Source organism: Micropterus salmoides, unplaced genomic scaffold (assembly GCF_014851395.1).
Source record: "Micropterus salmoides isolate LMB-PRFRI ecotype aquatic unplaced genomic scaffold, ASM1485139v1 Ms_hic_scaffold_189, whole genome shotgun sequence".
Classification (NCBI taxonomy): Eukaryota; Metazoa; Chordata; class Actinopteri; order Centrarchiformes; family Centrarchidae; genus Micropterus; species Micropterus salmoides.
The window spans coordinates 13,332-35,792 of NW_024041028.1; the positions used below are offsets into that span (position 1 = coordinate 13,332).

The window sequence follows — 22,461 nt, forward strand, 5'->3', positions numbered from 1 at the left end:
AATTCCCTCTACAGACAATTGTAGCGACTTTGTCTTTCCAAAGCAAATTATGTTTCGTCCTCACGTATTTACTGACAAATTGGTATTATTGATGATGGATGTAAAATCCTAAAATGACACGAATATACACTTCAGCTCTACACAGAGCCAATACATTCTCCTTTAAAATAGTGCATAATGTCATCCAGGGACATTTCTTAGCAGCCTTTTTCCATGGGAGAGAGCTGACAATAGAATTATGTACTACAGTGAAAGTTAGTAACTAGTGTACTTAAAGATAAAGAAAAATGAAATGGGAGAAATAATTTGCTCCTAGAATACACCCACAGATATATTTAATTATTCGGTCAGTTTCGAAGTCTGTCTTACAGGTCCCAAAGTCTCCTTTGTTACTATAATTATGTCCAGGTAACCTTTTTGATTCTTTGCAGCATGCAACCTCTACCAAACTTTAATGCAGTACTAATTGATTAATTTGGTCACTTGGGAGCAGCCGAACAAGCTGTAAACACAACATCTCGCCTTGCACGTTTGTTATGGTGAACGCATTAGCAAATAGTTGCCAATGTACACATCCTGCAGACATGGAGAAACACTAGGATTAATTTGAGTCTGCGTTTCCACCTGACTAATGTCTAAAGTGCCCTCTCCTTTAGGTTCTGTTTAAGTCTTAACTAATGTCTATGTATATAGTGGTTTTTGGTTGCAGGTAAACAATCCTTGGGCAGAGCAGAAGAGGTGAAACGCATTGGCTGAAATGACAATGTCAGAACCCAAGAGATTTGCTTTTTATTAGCTTTTTAAAAGGAAGTCTTGGCCTGGATATCTGTTATATATGATGCCCTGAAACATTGGCTGTTGCCTCCACAGGCTAAATCATGGGTTCCGAGATTGTGTTTTAACCAGCTCCTTAGAGAAATATCTGACCCTTCAGCTGCTAAATGCTGAACATTATGTTCACCAGTTAGTCGCTAACTTCGTCAGTGTGTTGTTTGATGCTTGGCAGATATGTTAATCACAGATCTTTCACTGAGAACAACAGCCTGCCGTGACTTGAAAAATTGATAAGAGCGATGAGACTGAACCAAAACGCCCCATAAGCAATAACTGCAGAGGCAGGTGATTATTCTCTGTGCTTTCACCTTACAAATAATCATGTGACCAACTGTTAATGACAAAAATGCTGATAAGATGTAAAATGAGCATGCATTCATGTGCTCCTTGTTTCCTTTTAACTTAACATCAACCTGAGTGCTTAAAGTCTATTATAAACTATACTGTTTAGTTACCATGGTGAAAGTATTTTGAGATGAGTTCTGCAGAAGCATGACACAAAGGAACAGGAACAGGACTTTTACTTTGATGAGTTATAAATGCTTCTTGTTTCTGTGGTAGCATCTGGAAACAGTTACCAGCTGTTATAGGGCATCAAGATGTGACTATTCAGCAGTGAACAGTTTAGCACACACAGTTTAGCATTAATCTTTGCTCTGTTTTAATCTTAGGACAGGATATACAGGTTACCCTCCAGCAATCAAGCAAATCTATGAGCTGATATTGAACGAGAAACACTTGCGGAGAGGTGTAACTCAAGCAGCGAGATTATTTCTGCCACAGGGAACATTTGTACAAGTAAAAGTACAATTGGTGGTTAAATGTAAACATACCACAGCCACTGAATATCTGACTGTGTTTTTATATTTTGGTGACCATAACTTCCTCCATGCCACCCTCTGCACAAGATTTCACTTGATCCCTATTACTAGTTAAAAGGATGCCATATATGTCATTAGTGCTTCTCACGAAATTATATAAAGACAGATACTGGAAAAGTACCACCTCCGTAATAAGTATCATTGGATCGTCTAGCCTGTGAGTCAAAGTGTGTCTGGACAGGACTCTCTGTGTGCTCAGTGAGAGGAAAAACACTGGAATGAACTGAATCTGCCTCCGTTGGTAAACCAGACAAATGAGGTGATGTTTCCTCAGTGCACCAGGAGTTCATTGATTCTGAATGGCCTCCGGCTATTGTGTTTGTATCTGTGTGCGTGTGTTGTACTCCAGCAGCAAAGTGCAGGAGGAGGCCACGTCCATAGATAACATGACACGCAGGTTCAACTCTGAGGAATATTTGCACAAACGAAAAAAAATTGAAGTGAAATCCATTGTATAAGAGGTAACAAATTCAAAACACAATTTATGCAGCAGTTGGAGATGACAATGTTAAATTAATTTCAGATGAGTGTCAGCACCATGATACACATTTTTATTACTACCGGTTGAAAAATTTAAATTCTGAAAGGTAAAATTATTTAAATTAGGACACTTAAATCAAAATACTTAAAATACCTTTTTTTAAAAAGCGTTTTTTACCAAATGAACATAATTAAATTGAACTCCTTGCCGTAAAACACTCCATTACCTCACAACTTCCAAACTTTTCCGCTCTTCCTTTCATGGTGAGTATTAAATACATTTCATTACATAAAACTTTCAATAAGCCTCAATAATTTCATTTTAGAGAATTGACCGTCAAGGTCATCTGTTCTTCATACATACCTCTAAGGCTTCCTGCCTTGAGACACTGCAGAAGTGGTAAATGACAGTAATCAACTTCCTTATTCTAAGAGTGTTGTAACTGGATTTTGAAATATCACTTGCTAAACTTACATACAAGAATTTGAATAGCAATGTAGATCAGTGGTTCCCAACTTTTTTTGCCTGCACCCTGTCCCACGGCCCTACTTGACAAACTCAAGAACCGCTTCATCGACACTCCCCTCATGTTCCAGTGTGCTCATATTAACTGACTTTACACTGGATGTAATGAATCACTTATGTACAAGTGAATATTGTTATTTAATGTAGTCATACACATGAATAGTCAAAGTTACCATGCTGATAAAACTCTGAATGGAATGCTGAGGTGGAAGAATTTTCAACCATTACTTTTAGAAAACGTATTTTGATTGTCTATAAATTACTTTTAGCTAACAACCCATTTATCAGTTACTTTTAGCTCACTAATTTAACTGTTTATAAATTACCTTAGGCTATATATTTGTCCATTACTTATAGTAAACTATTTTGACTGTTTATAAATGACTTTTTGCTAATTATTTAGACTTCTCTGCTTTCTTGCTAACTAGATATCAAACACTCTCAACTGCAAGTTTTTCAAATTAGTTGAGCTACTCCACATTTTTTCCATGTGCAGAAGAATCAGTAACTCTGGTTGGGTATCACTACTGTAAACGACTGTGCACAAGGGTTCAAGATGAGTCAAACATTTGGTAATTAAATTAAATTACATAAGAAGGGAAAGATCTCTGAGATTAAGCTGCATTTTTGTAAAATTTAATTTCTCAAGTCTGACACCACAATACTTGAAACCTAACTTGACCTTCAGTTTATTGTCTCTGCCTGCGTCAGAGGTACAAATCCCCAAATCAATCTGATTCATTACAAAAGAGTTGCATTGTCCTGAACTACAATGCATTATTCCTTTTGAGGAAGTACTTCATCTGAAACTGCGTGGAAAAAATCAAAGTGAAGCTCTACACAGACTCCTCTGATGCTGAAAAAAGTAATAATTGTGATTGTACTGTTTCTTTTGCAACATGATGACAGAACTGAATGTCTCTAGTTGCATAGCCAAGTCCCAAGTGATGCAACAGGTCACTTCTGCAAATGTAAGCTCAACTTACATTCAGGATGACCTTTATTCAGTCCAGTCCTCCATGTTGAAGAATTCTCTAGTTATCTAAGGTTAATTTTTTACCCATTTTTGGGCATACAGAGCCTTTCAGAACTATTTTCTATGCTTTCATTGTGATGATAGATTAATCTTTTCTGTTTTTTTCTTATTTGTTATACATGTACAAATAAACTAAAGCTAAAGCTAACTGTAGCTGCAGTGCTGTGTGGGAATTCATTAAGCTGCAGGTTGATGAGAGACTCCTTCTGTGTCACCGCAGGTGGATCTTTCTGGGAAACTTTTAACCTCTTTGATCCTCTGTTCTCTCAGCTGTAGAGCAGCTCTAATGGTCTTATCCAGGATCATTTCTATACCTGCTTTCTGTCGGCATGTCTTAAAAGCACTTTTTACATACAAACTGATGCAGACAACAGTGATTTATCCTGTATTCAGATAATTAACTAGTTAATTTGGTGATCATGCCTTTTATTAAGAACATACTAGTAGTTTGAGCCAATGTGGACACAAATACCAAACTAATGGCAGATTTTCACATCAAAGAAAAAAACTTCAACTAGACCACTCAACCTGCAAGGTATCATCAGGTTTGTCTTTGTGGCAGGTCTTTGACTCTGCCACAAACCGCTCCTTAATCCATCAAAGCACTGTATGAGAGTATCTGTTCTTAACTGCTGTATATCCTCTTAACTCTCAGGATGCACGGCCCACTAATGCAACAACGATCTCTATATGAGACATTGAGTACAATATACAGTGCAGGTCAACGCATTCATATGACGTTAAGCTTTAATTCTTTATGCTGCAGTCACTTTTTTAAAGCTGTCACAGCATTCATAGCAAAGACTTTAAATGTGTCTCAGCCAACCCATCACCAGCACAGTTTCAATTTCAAAAGCCCAGATGTTTAAATTCTTAATTTTGCCTCAAGCTGTTTGTGTCCAGGTTGCAGAATAATACATCTCAAAGATATGATGATACTCACTTGAACATCCATGTAAAAAATCCTTTTTCTAAAACAAATGATTGCTATTGAGGATGGAGTCCAAGTGCAGTAGTGTCTTTCTATTCATATTAAGCAGGAGTACTTAGATAAGAAGCTGTTTTGATCATGGTTTGAAAGAAATTACAACTTCAGACTTGCAATCTATTGAGTATCCAAATATTGTGTGATCTGACAATTGTTCCTTGATGACTTTTTCACCCTGATCAGACAGAAACTCTGGTACAAGTTGCAAGTTTGTCTCAATGAACCCAGAGCGCTCTCTGGATGCCTGCATGTGGTTACATAAGATGAACGCAACTCAAATTTGCAGGTACAGCATCCCAACAGATCAGTGAAGACACAGCAGCTATGCAGGATTGTGTACAGGAAGGGACAGATCCAAACATTCAACAAATCCAGCCATCGTCAACCGCTTATCCTGCGTACAGGGGCTGCAGCCAATCCCAGCTGACATCGGGCGAAAGGCGGGGTACACCCTGGACAGGTTGCCAGTCCACATTCAACAAATGGGATGCAAAAATTGTTCAGTGGTTTTTCTCATACTTTACCCCATTAAGTAAATAAGTGACATGTAAAAAGAGCATACCTTTAAGGTAATTTTAGCAGCAGCAACAACAAGGTTGAATTTTAAAAAAGGGACGTAGCTGTCATTACTAAGCAAGTTATATTTTTGTCCATCCATTCATTTTGACTGAAGGCAGCAAGTAAACGCCTGTTTTCTGTTAGTTGTAGAGATGCATCCTGGGAAATTAAGTAGACAAGGCAGGTTGAGTGTATTCTTCATGTCAAATGACACCTAAAAATGCACTGATGATTGCATGATATGACAGATCTAAGACAGTGTGAGGGTAATTTTACATAATCATTTGTAAGGCAAACACTGATAACATCTGTGTATCTAGCCATGAAAGAGGCTTAACTGACATTAGACTAAGAAAAAAAAGAACATTAGACTCTGTGAAAATGTCAGTGTGGTAGTGTTAGTGAATCATTAATGATTTCAATTTCAAACAAAATCTTCCCTCATAATGATTAGGAATGATTATCGTTACTAGATACCTTCATGAGATCGGCCGAAACAGCCCAGTATCGAGTAGAATCAAAATGTCTAGTCAAACCAGCGTTTCAATCGATACCTAGGCCTACTTTTTGTAACCAGATTGCGGCAAAAAATTACTATTTGTATGCAGCCAAACACACAAGCAAAGAAAGAGAAGAGCACCTTCGGCTGTGGTCTCAGGCATGTCCGTTACTGTTGCAAGTTTATCACCACAAGCTTGGCTTTCCGTTGGCTTCATCTCCTGGTATCATTTAACACTTCTCTATACACTTCTATTTGCTATTCACATCACTTGTCACTGATCAATTGCTGCGTTCCATCTTCAATTAGGCTACAGGCTTTTGGCCACACGGAGCCTCCGGCTGCAGCTGCGGCTGCTTCAGGTGTAGTTGGTTTGATCGGATGGACATGCAGCCTTTCTTTTCCTCTGTTTGTGTCTTTAGTGTCGTTGAGTAACTTGTTTAAATAGACTCCTTTCTTGTTTTATACTTGTGACTGTCGTCACCAATAAAGGAAAAATCACTCGGGGACATCTTTCAATTCAGTTTATTGATCAAAAGTTAACAAAAAAAATTTCTGTTGTTTACTTTCAACACACGTATCAAAAATTTGGTCAATAAACTATTTCCTTCTCTCTCATTCAAATATAAAAAACTCCCAAGCTGTAGTCTTTCCCTGTATAGCCTGATACTACCTGTGAGGCTGAACTAATCAAGATGAGGAGCGATTTGATACAATTTCCCAATACATTTATGTAAAAGTTATTTGAAACAAGAAAAAAAAAATAGATAACCTTGCTTGTCCATAACAACAATAAAAATAATAATTGGCTACCAATCAACTACTGTGTCTTCAACAGGTGGCATTTTATGCAAGGTATTGAATGAAGTACTCAGTTGGTATCGGTATAATTTTAAGGGTACTGGTTTTGGTACTGATATCGTAAAATTTTAAACGATACCCAATCCTAATAATGATCAACATGGCCTCTGTCTTCTAGTCTTTTTTGCATTGCATTACTTTGTGTAAACTACATTATTTAACTGTTTGTCTGTAGGTGGTAGTGCTGAAGACAAACCAGTTTCTGGAAGCTCCCATTTACTTTAAACCAGCGATTATTCTCTTTATTATGCGGAAAATGGTAGTCAGTCTGCTGTGTGGGGTTATTTTAGGTTGGTAGGCCTATGCGTGAGGAATAGCCTACATGAGAGTTTGGATGACGGATGCTGTATATGATTATTTGATTTCTTGCCAAGAGTTATGTGAGAAGAATGTCATCTCATATCTGTGCGGTAACGTTAAATAGATATGACAGCAAATAGACAGAAACAGCTAGCCTGGCTTTGTCAAAAGTTAACAAAATCCTCCTAAAAGCACCTCTAAAGCTAACAAATTATATCTCATTTATTTAATATGTGAAGACACTGTAGGCCTACATAGTGAAAAAAAAACACATTTTGTGGTTATGATAATCAGTGATGCTGCGGTCCATTTACCTTGGAAGTTGGAGGTCGGAGCTGGGAATGACGTGACACCCAAGTTGACGGCGTTCCAGTTAACAAGTTGGAAAACCTTGCTCGGCCAGCCATTGTTCACAACTAGCCAGGTTAGCCATTGTTACGCCAGTTGATAAAAAAAAGGAATGTGCGGTATTCACTCATACTAAACACTACAGCAACACCTCCACAGACAGCAGTTGGAGAGCACTTTGTGTACAGAAATTTATATGAGACACAAGAAGTGCTAATACACAGTGTAAACTATAGCTTTCACTAACTGTTGACGCTCAGAGCAGCCATCTTGGATGTAAGGATGTCTTGGAAAGTCGGGGTAGTGCGGTTCCCCCAACGTTCCAAGTTGGAAGTCCGTCTTAAGGGGGCGTTTGAACTTGGAAATTCTGACTTCCCATGTCAAATGGAACCAAGCGGGAAGCTTCCGATCTGCGACGCGAGGCCAATGCGTCCCTTAAACCTGCATTCTATCAAAGGCCAGCAGGGGGCGACTCTTCTGGTTGCAAAAAGAAGTCCGGTTCCATTAGAAATAATTCTCACCTGATTTATTACCTCAGTAAACACTTTCCTAATGAGTTTATGGTCTCAGTCGCTAGTTTCACATCTTCTTCAATACAGCATGATGTTCATTTAGTAAATTATGGTCCCATTTAGAGGAAAATAGATTATAAAGCAGAGTATGCTTCAGGGCGGGATTATTTATGATTGACAAGTTGTTACCAGGGCGACCTGTCAATCACGCTAGAGTGACTCGTACCCACAGCACTGTGTAAATTAAATAAAAATAAACCAGCGCCGTTGAAAAAGCTTATTAGGAGTTGCCCCCCAAAAGCAGCTCAGCGCCCCCCTTTCCAAAATATTGCTTCCAGCGCCCCCTATCATCCTCGGAACGCCCCCTGGGCCCGTTGAGAAACACTACTTCAGAGGAACTGGTTACCTTTTGACAGAGGCAAGTTTCCCTGTTTCTAGTCTATGCTAAGGTAAGCGAACTGGCTCTAGCTATATCTACATAGTTAGCATACAAATGTGAGAGTGGTATCAATCTTCTCATCTACTACATTTCTTTTATGCAAGAAAGCTTATATACTTAATACTTATTCCTTTCATGACAGTGTGTGCTTGTACAGTGTGTTTGTGTTTCAATTGCACAATAAAATTCTGCAGAAGTCCCATTTCTGGCACTCTATTTTACAGATCCCATGGTTTACGATAATTAGATGGCACTTTCCAACAGGAACTGACATTTAACTGTAAGTTCTTAGGAAGGGTTTCGGGAAAGAACTATGTCATTTGGCACTAATTGTAGGGAAAATGGAGACAGTGTTAGCCAGCTTGATTGTTAGTTTCAGGTGTACTGAACATGCAAAACATTGAAATTTTTCCACAGGCAAGCGTACAATTCAGTAAACATGAAGTGAATTTATGTTTATTCAGGCTCAAATGGAGCAGTTCTTTAAGGAAATTCCTCTGGAAACTGCTTATAAAATCAATAAATAAAATCAAGTACTTAATTACATACTGTAGTTATTTCCAGGGACTATCTGAGGAAAATATTAGAAATGCATGGACCAGTAAAATATCATATCTTACTGTATAAACTATAGTGTAGTGAAGTTTGAAATGAAGTATAGTGTTTGTTTTGAAGTACAGTGACTTGACAGCAGGATGTTCTATGACACTGCACAGTGCAGCTGGACAAAAACACATGCAACCTGCTGCTCTGTGTCAGATAACCACACATTCCAATGTACCACCACATTAAACTACACTGTAGCTCCAGGTGTACATGTCATCTGTTATTTGTGTGTATGTGTGTCTGGAGGAGCGGTTATGATTAATCTGTCTGTCTGACCGTCTGATGGTCTGTCAGTGTCAGGATCAGCGCGTCCTGTTAAATTCATAATGCCACCTAATCTGAACTGAAAGCCTTTGCTTACATTCGCTCAGTGCTAAGCTCATACAACTTTCATGAAAATTTCAAATTAAATTGCATGCAAAAAAGCACACACACACACACACACACACACACACACACACACACACACACACACACACACACACCAACCAATCCTTTTGGAGTGATTCCCAGCATGAGTGACTCACTTTCACTGACCACACAGAGAAACAGAGAAATGAGTCAGGCATTCATATGACAGGAAGTAGCGTGTTCCCCTATTTTTCCTGAGTTCAATTAATTGTTATGAAGGGAATGTGCGCCCTCTTCAGGAAAGAGAGTGTATAACAGATGGAAAAAAATAAAAAACCCAATGAATGACTTGGCATCAGAGCCAAATTGTGCCGCAACGTTACACCAAAATGTTCCACAGCATGTTCCAATTATTGGGATGTGACAGATCCAATGACTTTAACAAATTAGTTTCAACAAGTTGCAACATGATGTCATACTGTCAATTTTGTGCTGCTTTAACTAATGAAGGTGATAAGTCTGCTAAACACAAACCAGCTGGATTGAAGAATCACTAAAATCTGTTCGATTAGGTCACTTTAGCAGAACTTAGACTGGAGAGGCTCCACTCAGTGCAGTACACCTAACAGAGAAGCTTCTGCTGACATTAATGAAGTTAATGTCAAAGTTGTTACATTGTTCAATAAATACTCTAACTAGTGTGTTTATTTCATGACAACTGAAAAATATGGCAAATTTAATACAAATGTGTTGAGGAGACAACTATAGTAAACGCAGCCTCATCTGGAAATGAGGCAACGTCCTGTCGCCGTGGCAGCATTGTAAACTCGGCACCAAGGTGACTGTGTTGTACCTTGGCTGCAGACAGGAATATAAACAGGAAATGTACTAACTAATAGGATTATGAGTCAGCTGCATGGAGGAATGCGGTGAGCAGTCCAATGCAGTGCAATGTGCGCAATGTGCGAGTGTGTGTTGTTAATTTACCCATATGATTTTTACTTTCAATATAAGGATATTTGGTTTATAGTTTCGTCCTTGGGGGAATTTAGGACTGAGTTTCATTAATTTTCTTTTAATCAGTAACATGAAAAACAACTGAGTAAAACAATGGTTTACAGTTATGAGTGTTTTTCTTCTGCTTCACATGCATCACTTTTATCATTTGGGCACTTGTAACTTGTTTGTTTTTTTTGAGTTTTAAAGTTGTACTCATCTTTGTACCTTCCAATGTGTTGGTGTACTTTCATTATTTTTATGCGCAATACTGCAGTAGGATTGGAAATCTGCATGAAGAGAATGATGAAGTTGAATGGCATCATTTGCTTCCATTAAATGCTGAGTCACTTTGCCTGAATTTCACTGGATCTGCTTAATACTGTTCTTTAAGAGCATCATGTAGAAACCATAGATTATAAATGAGGTATAAACTCAGTTAACATTCCCTGCCTTGTGAATTAGTCTAACTTTGCATCAATTGTGCCACCTGCTGGACATAGAAAGCAATATTACTATTGTGGCAATCGGACCACATTTACTGCAATGGACCTTTTCACAGCATCTTCATGTCACAGTAGGGACAGCACAATTATATCATTGTTGTCCAGTTCCAGATCCCTTGCATTGTGCATATTGGTACTAGAACGCTTAAATGCTTGTTTAATGTAATTTAACTAATTTTATTAAAGAAGCATTTAAGGCTGGGTCTGCCACTATGCAAGTCAAAATAGCTGCTGTGATAAAGTACTATTACTTGTAGACCAGCATAGTTTATCATTGCGCAGCTTAAACGTGTTGCTTAATAATAATTCTGGCTAGACCATATTGAGGTGATAAAGAAACAGAGGATTGGTGTGTAGTTGGAGTTAATTGATGTTACAGTGAACCAAATGGCTTGTTACACAATTGGGGTGCTATATATATATATATATAGTTGGAAAATTTAATTGACATTGTAAGAAACCCACAGAAAGGGAAAGCAGCAATTTCCTGTGATCAACTTTAACATAATGATATCAAATTATTTTGTATTACAAAAGAAAACCAAGCATGAATCTTTTGCGATTGGCTGATTGGCAACATGTGGGCTGGGTTTGTAATTGGAGTCAATTGATGTAACAGCTTACCAAATGACTTGTTCCAGGATAAGATAAAAAATTGTGTTCAATACAGAAAAATAAAACCTAAAGAGAAAAGCAGTAACTTTCCTGAATCAACTGTCATATACATGATATCATACCATTTTGTATGACATATATTAAAAACTACAAATATCTTTCAACATGATGTTTTTGGAAACTTTTCTTTTCATTGATTTTTTCACCCAGTCCAAAATCAGTATCCTACATTGTAGAAAAGAAGAGGACATAGCCACAGTAACATCACCCATTGCTTTGTAGACTACTGTTCCTGAGCCATGAGTTTGGCATTTTGGCTGCAGCCCGCTTGTTTTTTTGGAACCAGAAGTGACATATTTTGAGGAGAGGTTGAAGCTAGCTAGCTTGCAAGGTGCATCCGTAATTCATAATAACTGTGATATTAATTAGGATGCTAAAATTGGCTGGTGAAAAACAGGCTCAAAACTAAATTTAATGTTACTTACCAGAAAAAATGAACAACTGAGTCCTTAAAGTGCCTTTTAGTAAAACTGATCGCTGAACAAGACATTTTTAGGCAACCAAAATGTTCCAGTTAACTTTTACTATTAGAAAACAAACTGCGAAAGGGTCAACGTTTAAAGACATAACTCAAAAATATGTTCACGGCTTGGTCAAGTTACACAGCGCAGTGCATACGATTCACCTCTATCCTGATTGACAGGTCACTGTGCTAGTGACTTGTCAATCACAAAATAGTAGTTTAATTTACAAATTTAACATCATGCTGTACTGAAGACTTGAAACATAAAGTCATTAGGAAAGTGTTTACTGAGGTAATAAATCAAGGGAGAAGTAGTGTCATTTTGTCGCCTTCTGCTGGCTGTTTAAAGAATGCAGGTTTAAGGCACTTCGGCAGTGGCTTCACTCTTCACATTTCTAGATTCTTTACCAGAATGAGTGACTGTTATACTGTCCTAAATGTAAGTTTTGATTTATTTTGATATTATTCATTTTGGTAATAAGCACAGCATAAATAAACTTTAAATCCACAGTGGTTGTTTCGGTAGGCAGCCCTGCTGTACAAAACCTAATGTTTATCATGGATTTTCTTTTGATTTAGTTGGTGCATTGTGTACAAGCTGAATTTCCCTCAACATTCTACAGTTTGACGAGAAGTCTCCAGCTTCATGTTCCAAATTGTGATTTCAGCAACATTTAAAAGGGCTATATGTAGTATATGTAGTTTTTCAATGAAATCTCTTGTTAATAAATCACTTTTTACTGCCTATTAGTCAACAGGCTGTAACCTCACATAGAAATAACCCCCCAGCCTTTTTTCTCTGTTGCTCGGAGCAGCCACTATTCTGCTTCCTTTGTGAAGGAATCTGGTTGGATTCTGAACATGTGCGCTCCGAGCCTCCTGCCAACTACAGCAACAACATGGTGTAGTAGTTTGCTACATGTTTAGTTTTATGTAAACATAAGCCCCCCCCCCCAAAACACACACACACACACACCACCACCACTGTTGTTAATAATTGACACTCTAATACTACAGGTGCTGGTCATATAATTAGAATATCATCAAAAAGTTCATTTATTTCAGTAATTCAATTCAAAAAGTGAAACTTCTATAATGTATACATTCATTCCACACAGACTGATATATTTCAAGTGTTCATTCCTTTTAATTTTGATGATTATTACTGACAGCTAATGAAAACCCCAAAATCAGTATCTCAGAAAATTTGAATATTGTGAAAAGGTTCAATATTGAAGACACCTGGTGCCACACTGTAATCAGCTAATTAACTCAAAAGGCCTGCAAAGGCCTTTAAATGGTCTCTCAGTCTAGTTCTGTAGGCTACACAATCATGGAGAAGACTGCTGATTTGACAGCTGTCCAAAAGACGACCATTGACACCTTGCACAAGGAGGGCAAGACACAAAAGGTCATTGCTAAAGAGGCTGGCTGTTCACAGAGCTCTGTGTCCAAGCACATTAAGAGAGAGGCCAAGGGAAGGAAAAGATGTGGTAGAAAAAAGTGTACAAGCAATAGGGATAACCGCACCCTGGAGAGGATTGTGAAACAAAACCCATTCAAAAATGTGGAGGAGATTCACAAAGAGTGGACTGCAGCTGGAGTCAGTGCTTCAAGAACCACCACGCACAGACATATGCAAGACATGGGTTTCAGCTGTGGCATTCCTTGTGTCAAGCCACTCTTGAACAAGACACAGCGTCAGAAGCGTCTCACCTGGGCTAAAGTCAAAAAGGACTGGACTGCTGCTGAGTGGTCCAAAGTTATGTTCTCTGATGAAAGTAAATTTTGCATTTCCTTTGGAAATCAAGAGAGGAGAGGCACAGAATCCACGTTGCTTGAAGTCCAGTGTAAAGTTTCCACAGTAAGTGATGGTTTGGGGTGCCATGTCATCTGCTGGTGTTGGTCCACTGTGTTTTCTGAGGTCCAAGGTCAACGCAGCCGTCTACAAGGAAGTTTTAGAGCACTTCATGCTTCCTGCTGCTGACCAACTTTATGGCGATGCAGATTTGGCACCTGCACACAGTGCCAAAGCTACCAGTACCTGGTTTAAGGACCATGGTATCCCTGTTCTTAATTGGCCAGCAAACTGGCCTGACCTTAACCCTATAGAAAATCTATGGGGTATTGTGAAGAGGAAGATGCGATACGCCAGACCCAACAATGCAGAAGAGCTGAAGGCCACTATCAGAGCAACCTGGGCTCTCATAACATCTGAGCAGTGCCACAGACTGATGGACTCCATGCCACGCCGCATTGCTGCAGTAATTCAGGCAAAAGGAGCCCCAACTAAGTATTGAGTGCTGTACATGCTCATACTTTTCATGTTCATACTTTTCAGTTGGCCAACATTTCTAAAAATCCTTTTTTTGTATTGGTCTTAAGTAATATTCTAATTTTCAGAGATACTGAATTTGTAATTTTCCTCATCATTTAAATCAAGTTATTATTTAAATCATCACAATTAAATGAAATAAACATTTGAAATATATCAGTCTGTGTGTAATGAATGATTTTAATATCCAAGTTTCACTTTTTGAATTGAATTACTGAAATAAATCAACTTTTTGACGATATTCTAATTATATGACCAGCACCTGTAGTGTTTACATAAAGGTAATACACTTGCTTGCCAGTAGATGGTGCTCTTGTACTGCTGTGGATCGCGTAGGGAGACTGTAACTACAAGCTCTGCACACGCGCAGCTGCTTGAGCAAGACGCTAACTTTGGTCATCTCTTTGTCAATTCACAGGTACAGTAAAACTAATTTTTCTATGTTTAGCTTGGATAAGGATGGAATGTAAATGCAGTATAAAATCTTCTGTTGTGTTGTAAGATGAATTCGAGATGTGTGTGTGTGCAGCAAGCTTCATTTTGTAGCTAACTATTCTGACGTCATGATAAGTAGTTCTTTTTGTCATGAACTTAAGTCTCACACGGTACGTTAGATTTGTAAGTGAGAGTAACTAGTTTGAGCATTCTGTAACATGCGATAATATGTTCTAGACGTTGTTAAGAGTTTTAGCCAGCCAGTAGGGAGTAAGTGGTCAGAGGAAAGATACCATATTCAAGCTCATATTGCTGGTCACACACTGCGTTGAATACCCGAGTAGTATTGGTGCGTTCCATTTGACATGGGAAGTCGAAATTTCCGAGATTTCCGACTCGGGAAGTCGGGAGAACCGCACTGCCCCGACTTCGTGATCAAAGATGGCTGTCGGGGTATCACCATTTAGTGAAAGCTGTAGTTTATACTATTTATTAGCACTTCTGTGTACTTGTGACTCATATAAATGTTCGTACACAAAGTGCTGTCCAGCAGCTGACTGTGGAGGTGTTGCTACAGTGTTTAGTGTGAGTAAACACCGCACAATACGTTTTTTTAATCAACTGTCGTATCAATAGCTAATCTGGCTAGTAACGTTAGCTTCAGTACCGGAGGCTGCAGTTTCAGTACCATAATCCTAGGACCAGAACTGTATTTCTAGGACCCTTGTTTACTTCGATACTGCCAGCGCCCCCCACCACACGTCGGGGCGACGTGGACCGTGGAACTGTGATTGGTCGACTGGGAAGGCCAGCACAGGAAGTGCTCCGAGCTTTGAAGTAAATTCTACTAGGGGCCAAAACAGCGGCTGTAACACGGTGGATCAATATATTTGAGCGTCACAACCCAAGCGAAATGACTCATTTTACTATCAGAATGTGATCCATTCGGTCAATAACATTTGAAAAGTCAGTAACAGCTGCATGTATATATAATAATAATTTTACCCCCATTCAAGTTAGCGGATGTCTAAACCGGAAGTTAGCCTTCTCGGCCAGCAAAGGTCACCACAGTGGACGCTGTACCGCTACCACCAACTAGCGTTTGGCGGTGCAGAACGACGGAGACACTGAAACAGAAGTATAAATTGCGCTTAACATATCATGGTACCACCATATTGTTACGCACATGCGGTTAAGTGCAAGTGTGGGAGATAGTGTGACATACAAGAAATGTGTAGAAAGATTGTGTATGTGTATTTCATGCTAGTGTTAAAATAAATGTTATATAGATATAATTTTTTTGTAATTATTTAATATGTTAATATGAGAGTGACTGCAGAGGTATCGGAGTAAAGTGAATGTGTGTTTTGAGTTATATTACTTTGTTACATATTAGTATTTTGACTTATGTCAATTTCGGTATGTGGAATATCTGTTAAACTATTTTGATATGATGTGCTTATTTTGCGTAAGGTAGAATGTTTTATATATTGTATATTGTCAGTTTGGTTACATCATTTTGTTGTTTATTTGTGAAATGTTTAGTGTTAGTTTAACAGGCACTTTAAGCAGAGATTTAAAGATAATGTGACTAGGCCTTTATGTGATTGTAGTCAGAAATAAACAAGCTCTGGCTTGAGCACGACGCTAACTTTGGTCCTCTCTCTATCACTCCTCAGTGGCAACATAGTGCTTCCTAGCCTGTTTAACCTGCCGGTCCAGATTCTAGGTCTGAGCCAGACCTAGGGGGAATGCAGTCCACTAACACCATAAAATGTCTCCCAGCACAACAAAAACTCAGACGATGTTGGGTCAACATAAGGAAAGGCTGTAGTCACGGAGAGACCTCCACTTTGTTTTGAAACTGACAAAACCGACAGAGTTGGCTTTCATCCTATTGGACAGGTAAACTAACATTGCTGCAAAGCATGTGAAACATACTGTGGTGTTGTGCTTTAGTTGGCTAAAGTTAGATAATGTTAGCTCGTGGGCTAACGCCGAGCAGTTGCTAACCTTTATCCGGTGCAAAATACTACAGTTGAATGGCAGTCTACATTACTTCACAACGCGACTCATATTACTATCCTGTGTACCAGAAATTACATAATGGCACAAGGCAAATGTGGAGTGACTTTTTTATACTAGCCTAAAACATTAGTAATGCAAGGCAGGCGCAGCCAGCTAACATTAGCAAGGATCTACCGCTGTTTGCTTCATGCAGAAGTGCTGACATTGCTGAGCCTCCGGTGAAACAAATAATAACATTAATTCCCGAAAAGCAGGCAGACGAGCTTATGCTGATGTATAACGTCGGCTAAATGCAGTAAATGTAACATTATCATGTAACGTGCATAGATTACTTCAACTTCAAGCTGATAAAAATATTACTGTAACGTTGTAGTGGGAGTTTACCTGAGTTTCCAGCGTGCTGTGTGAAGCTGTCTCCCATTGAGTCTGTAGATGTGTCGGATTATGCTTGCTCATAAGATTGAACACTCATACGAGCACACACCTGGTTGCAATCTACAAACCAGACCAACAGGTCCTCATACCGAGCAGGTAGATTGTCAATTGTCCCAAAATGACATACAAGACCAAAACAACAAATATGTCCGTTGGAAAGTACAATGAAAAATAAGACCGTTTCCCAAAATGACACTTAAGAGCATTGGTACAAGTCTGTCACTTGTCACATGACGTTTAACATGTGGAAAATGAAAGAAAGGTAAATCTATATATTTGCTGCCGGCTCACTTAGTTTGAGCTATATTCTGTACTCCATGGTTATATTTCTCTGTAATGGACAGTCAGTTTTAATAAATGTGGGCGTGATTGTTGGTGGCCCTGGTATCTGAGGCCTATTATATGTTTTCTTCTTTGTAACGCGTATGTGTGCGTGCATCAGAGAGCACGTGTAAGGAGAGCTGGGCTCTCCTCGGGCTGGGGCTGGGTTAAGGCTGGAGTCACATGACATAAGTCATCTACAAAATCTAAAACATGTCAACTTTAACTACAACTGGGTTGTAATAAGCTATACAATAATCGACCTATACAGCCTTTTTTCTGATGAGGATAGGCTGATTTCATCAGCAGAGTCATGTGCAAATGAAAATCTTGTCAACTTCACATCTATAATATATTTCTATATTATTTCGTGATTAAAGTTACTTAAATATTGTTAATAGTAATTTATGTAGTTTCTTTCTTTGTGTGAGAATTGGAAACTCCACACCTGCTGCTAACTGCTAGCTGAATTTCAAATGTCATGAGTGAAAAAGGCCCACTGGGCTAAGCTTAGTTGTTACCAATAAAGTATTTAGTATTTATGCATACATACATCATATTGGAGTTGATTCTGGGACGTTGTGGATGGTTAAAGGGAAGCATACAAAATATTATCATATACAGGAACATTATTCATTTTTTAAAGTCAAATAACCATCTGAGATACTGACAAAAAAGTTTTGTAGGCACAGAAATGTCACTGAAATGAGTCGTTACTACAACTATACACCAGATGGTGCTATAGGGTTTAAGATCTGAGCAGGAACCAGGTTTACATTAAATATTATATTGATAGTATGCCTTTATACATACATTTCAATTAGAAATGTTTCAGATTACATAAGCTAAAACATCACCTTCACAGAGACAAACTGTCACAGTTAAATGAAGTAATTCTGTGCTTCATTAATCAAAGGGACACAACAGCGGTGGCAAGCTGTCAATTTAAAAACACAAATAATAACTACTATTCTTATTATCTACTCGTGAAACTTGAAGATACTAAATAATACAATCTTATTTGACATTTCTGATATTTAGATTCTAATATTCATGAAAGATTCACACACTTGAATGTTACTTTTAATGATAACACAGCCAACATCTGAGCCCAAAATTAGTGACAAGACATGAAGTCATAATGGTATTAAGGAAGCGCTGATGCCCAAACAAATCAGAGCTAGTTAATTCCCTGTGCCCAAACTTTAAATCAATGTGGCATGATCAAGAGGTTCATTTCCAGAAGGACAATTACAGGGAACATTACAGGCTGTAGGTAAGAGGGTCAAAAACATTGTTCTGCCTGTCAGGAGAATGAATGTGTTTCTATTTTGCTATGATGAGAGCACATAAGTTCTAGGTTGTGAGAACAATGTTGAACGTCTCTTGCAGAAATAATTTAAGTGCTATTTAGTATGTTTACTAATTCTGTCTGTAGGGCAGGTTGGGTGTGTTGTGTAAAAATATGGGGCTGGAAGCTTACTTGTATATTTATTTATAGAGTTGAGGACACAGAAGTCAATGTATGCAGGCTGGCTGCTGTGAGTGATAGAAAATATATAATAACATTCATATTCCAGCAACCAGGCAATGTTTTGATGCTGAATAAATGCTGGCTTGTAGCTGGTAAAAACCTGTGCTGTGACAAACTGTGCAGCGGATAAATACAATATAATATAGTAAGTCACCTGAACAGCACAACTGTTATGCAGTTAGAAATGAATACTTCCAACAAACTAAGAAGGAAACTGCTTTTAAACACAAAGGATTATGAATAAAAGAACATGGATGAAGGAAAAAAAGAAAAAGAAGCTACAACCAGCAGGATGACAAGTTACCTTGGTATTCCCAAATACATACTATACTATTTGAGTAGCTAGTATAATATAGTTTAATTAACCGGAATTTAAATTAACAGGAAATTACCTCGTGAAAAACTCTAAAAAACAGAAAAGAGAAAGCCACACATCTTTACTGAGATATTAAATGTAGTTTTAGTTTTGTGCTTTGCATTGGAGAATTCCTTTTTTTTTTTTTTTCCAGTGAGAAGCATTTTCTTAATTGTACAGTGAGCGTTCGAGTTTTGAGCACCTGCTGTGCCTTGCGTTTTTGAAGGAGCGCTCTGAACGCATGGAGAAAAAACTCTGGGCAAAAAAGCGGCAACGTCATTCGCTTTTTCCCCTCCATTGTCCAATCGAATGAATGGAGAGACAGGCCCTCAGTTGTGGTGACGGAAGTTTAGAGTTGCAACCGAACATCATTAAGCCAAAGCTGCTGGACCAACTGGTGGTACTACCAGTGGTGTCTCCCCTCTCTGAGGGTCTCGTGTACCCACACGAATCTCCGTTTCCATGTATCCTACATGTTTATACACTGCTCACCCTCAAACAGTGCCGGAGCAAGCGCCCTTCATTTGTCTTTATTTTTTTTTTTAAAGCAGATTTTTTCAGCAAAAAAAAACACAGACCTGTGAGTTGTGATCAAGTTTCTGCTAATTTGACAGTTAGCAGCAAACCAAAGATTACAGATTGCTGGCGCTATAATTAGATTAGACAAAAAAGGCATTGCTGTGTGCCTTGCGTTTTTGAACTTGCAAAACGCTTTCTGTCTGCTACAGTTTGTACTGTAGTGTGTCTATAATCAGTCTAATAAACAAGCTGATTCTGAGTCACATGACTTTTGTTCAGATTAATTAATTACAAAAATATTGAACAGTTTAAATTTCTAAACTATAATTCAGACCAAAGACAACCTTTGCTTTGATTGCACCTTTAATTTGATATTTACCTGTGCCATTATTACATGTTGTTTGTGCTTATGCACTTCATGTAATCAGGTTGCACTTGGTCTCACTCTGCCTTCTGTCAAAAGCTTTATGAATGCAAATGCTGTTGTATAATAACATACACTATGCTCCAAACATAACACTAACATCTTGGGCGTGTCACCTCTTCTTGCAGAGTGCTTAATGCTTTAATAAGTGAATATAATCATATACAAAAGTAGAAACGTTTAAATACGTTAAGCTGAGATGACTGAATTCCATCCAGAAACATCAAACATTTTATTGTATTTATAATAAACATTTGAGAATGTGAAATGCTAAATATTCCTCTTTAACATCTGACATTAACAAAACCTGAAACATAATAAATCTCTTAATTCTTGACTCTTGAAAATGTAATGACAGCTTATTAAACCCAGTGTAACATTAACTAAATAAAACTGTAACATTGCATGATCAACAATAAACCTGTAACCTGTTTGTTAATAATTAACGTGATGGCAGCCAGCGGGACGAAAATGATTACATTAATCGACTACCACAAGTTTGGACAGTAAACAAACGCTCATTCATCTTTCATAACGAACGACAGTCGGACCATACCTCCAGTAGACTGTAGCTAAAGTAAGAAGCAAGCTAACTTTAGATGGCCAATGCTGAAATAAACATGTTTAATCACCACATATTACTAACCCATTTTGTGTTCAGCGCTTCTTTTGTTTGGGTCTTGTTGTATGAATTTTTAAAGCCAAAGTTTATGATGAATGGCTCAACAGCTACCAGTGTGTTGTCCTCTCGTACATGTGGCTGCACGCAGCAGATACTACGTGTTATGTAGGCAGGTTATAGGTAACGGAGGGAGGGGAATAATAGTAAGCTCATCAGACGTTTCCTAAAAATAAACATTGTTCACAGGACGAGTCTCAAGTAGAGTCTGAAGTCACTGTCAGAAGCCATCTCTGGATTGGGACAATTTGGCGGTACATACTGCAGCCTGGTTGAACAGGGAAACTTTCATGCACCAGGTAAAGATTTAGTTTAGTTTGTACAGATCAAAATGTCTTATTACTTTAGATGCAGGATTTAAAGTTGCACTAAAGTGGCCCAAAATGATGAAGCAATTTGTCCAACACTGTTTTACTACTGTTTTGTTATCTGGCCTCTCCCTCTTTCTGTCTTCATTAGTCGCCTCCAGACTGACTGGAGTTATTTGATTAGAGTTCCATTTCATTCTGTTACAGCGGATGAGGACCCAGAATGAGGACATATGAAGATAAATAGGCTTGACTGTTGAGTGTACATGTATCTGTTTAGCCTGTGATTTATCCACCCCAAATGTTCAACTAGATTTTGTTTGAGACATTTCTGATAATCATAAACATAATCATGCTAATGAGTTAAAATGTTCCTTTAATACGCCCCAAATACTAGAACCAAATCTACAAAAGTCTTGGTAATGACTGAAAAGTCATGTGAAATGCAGCCTGACCCAGAGGAGTACTTTGTCTCATGTACTGCTGCACATGAGGAACAAGTGGCAGAATGAGCTTGTGCTGCTGACAGATGTATTGCCTTTGGCTCTGAGCCCACAGCTTCCTACTATGTTCCCGCTTGGTAGTAATCACTCCGAAATAGTTGAGTGACTTCCAGTAGAAATAGCTGAAGGACTGTCTCTCCCCTTCGCTCCACATCAGTTTCAAGGACAGTGACCAGAGCAAATTTGGGAAAATAAAGCTGTATCTGTTATTTTCATTATTTTTCTCTGTGGAACCCAAAAAGATATTTTCCATAACTGGGCCTTTAGGATTACGCAACCATAAATAAAAGCACATCAGGAATAGCAACAATGTGAAATGCGAACATGGCTGAAGTTAAAGCTAAATAAAGAGATAGTGCACTATAATTGGAATGAGGTCGTAGAAACTCATCACCTTTATGATTAGTTTATGTTTGCTTGCATCAGAGAGGTCGGAGGCTCTTGTGTTCACATGATGTGGAAGGATAAGTCGTGTCATTTAGTGTAACTGGATGGTATGAAAACAAATGACCAATGTTTAGACCATGATGCCTCAGCTTCAGCGCCTCAGCTTCGGACTGCTGTCTTGGGAAAAATACACTGGCACAGTGCCGCATGGGATACAGAAAGCTGATGTATACACAAGGATTTTACTGATGGCTTTGCCTCATGGCCGCATGTTGTGCCCATGGCATCAACATCATTCATAATCACTGCCTAGCACAACAGTGTGATCTGTCCCACTTA

At 38.4% G+C, this 22,461-nt stretch overlaps 1 long non-coding RNA gene across 1 annotated transcript; it reads left to right on the forward strand.

Moving 5' to 3' along the window:
* Positions 1–15,628: 15,628 nt before the first annotated feature.
* On the forward strand, positions 15,629–21,854 carry LOC119909757. The gene is made up of 3 exons (XR_005445536.1): positions 15,629–16,534; positions 21,114–21,223; positions 21,440–21,854. It is a non-coding gene; the product is annotated as an uncharacterized LOC119909757 (long non-coding RNA).
* Positions 21,855–22,461: the final 607 nt, after the last annotated feature.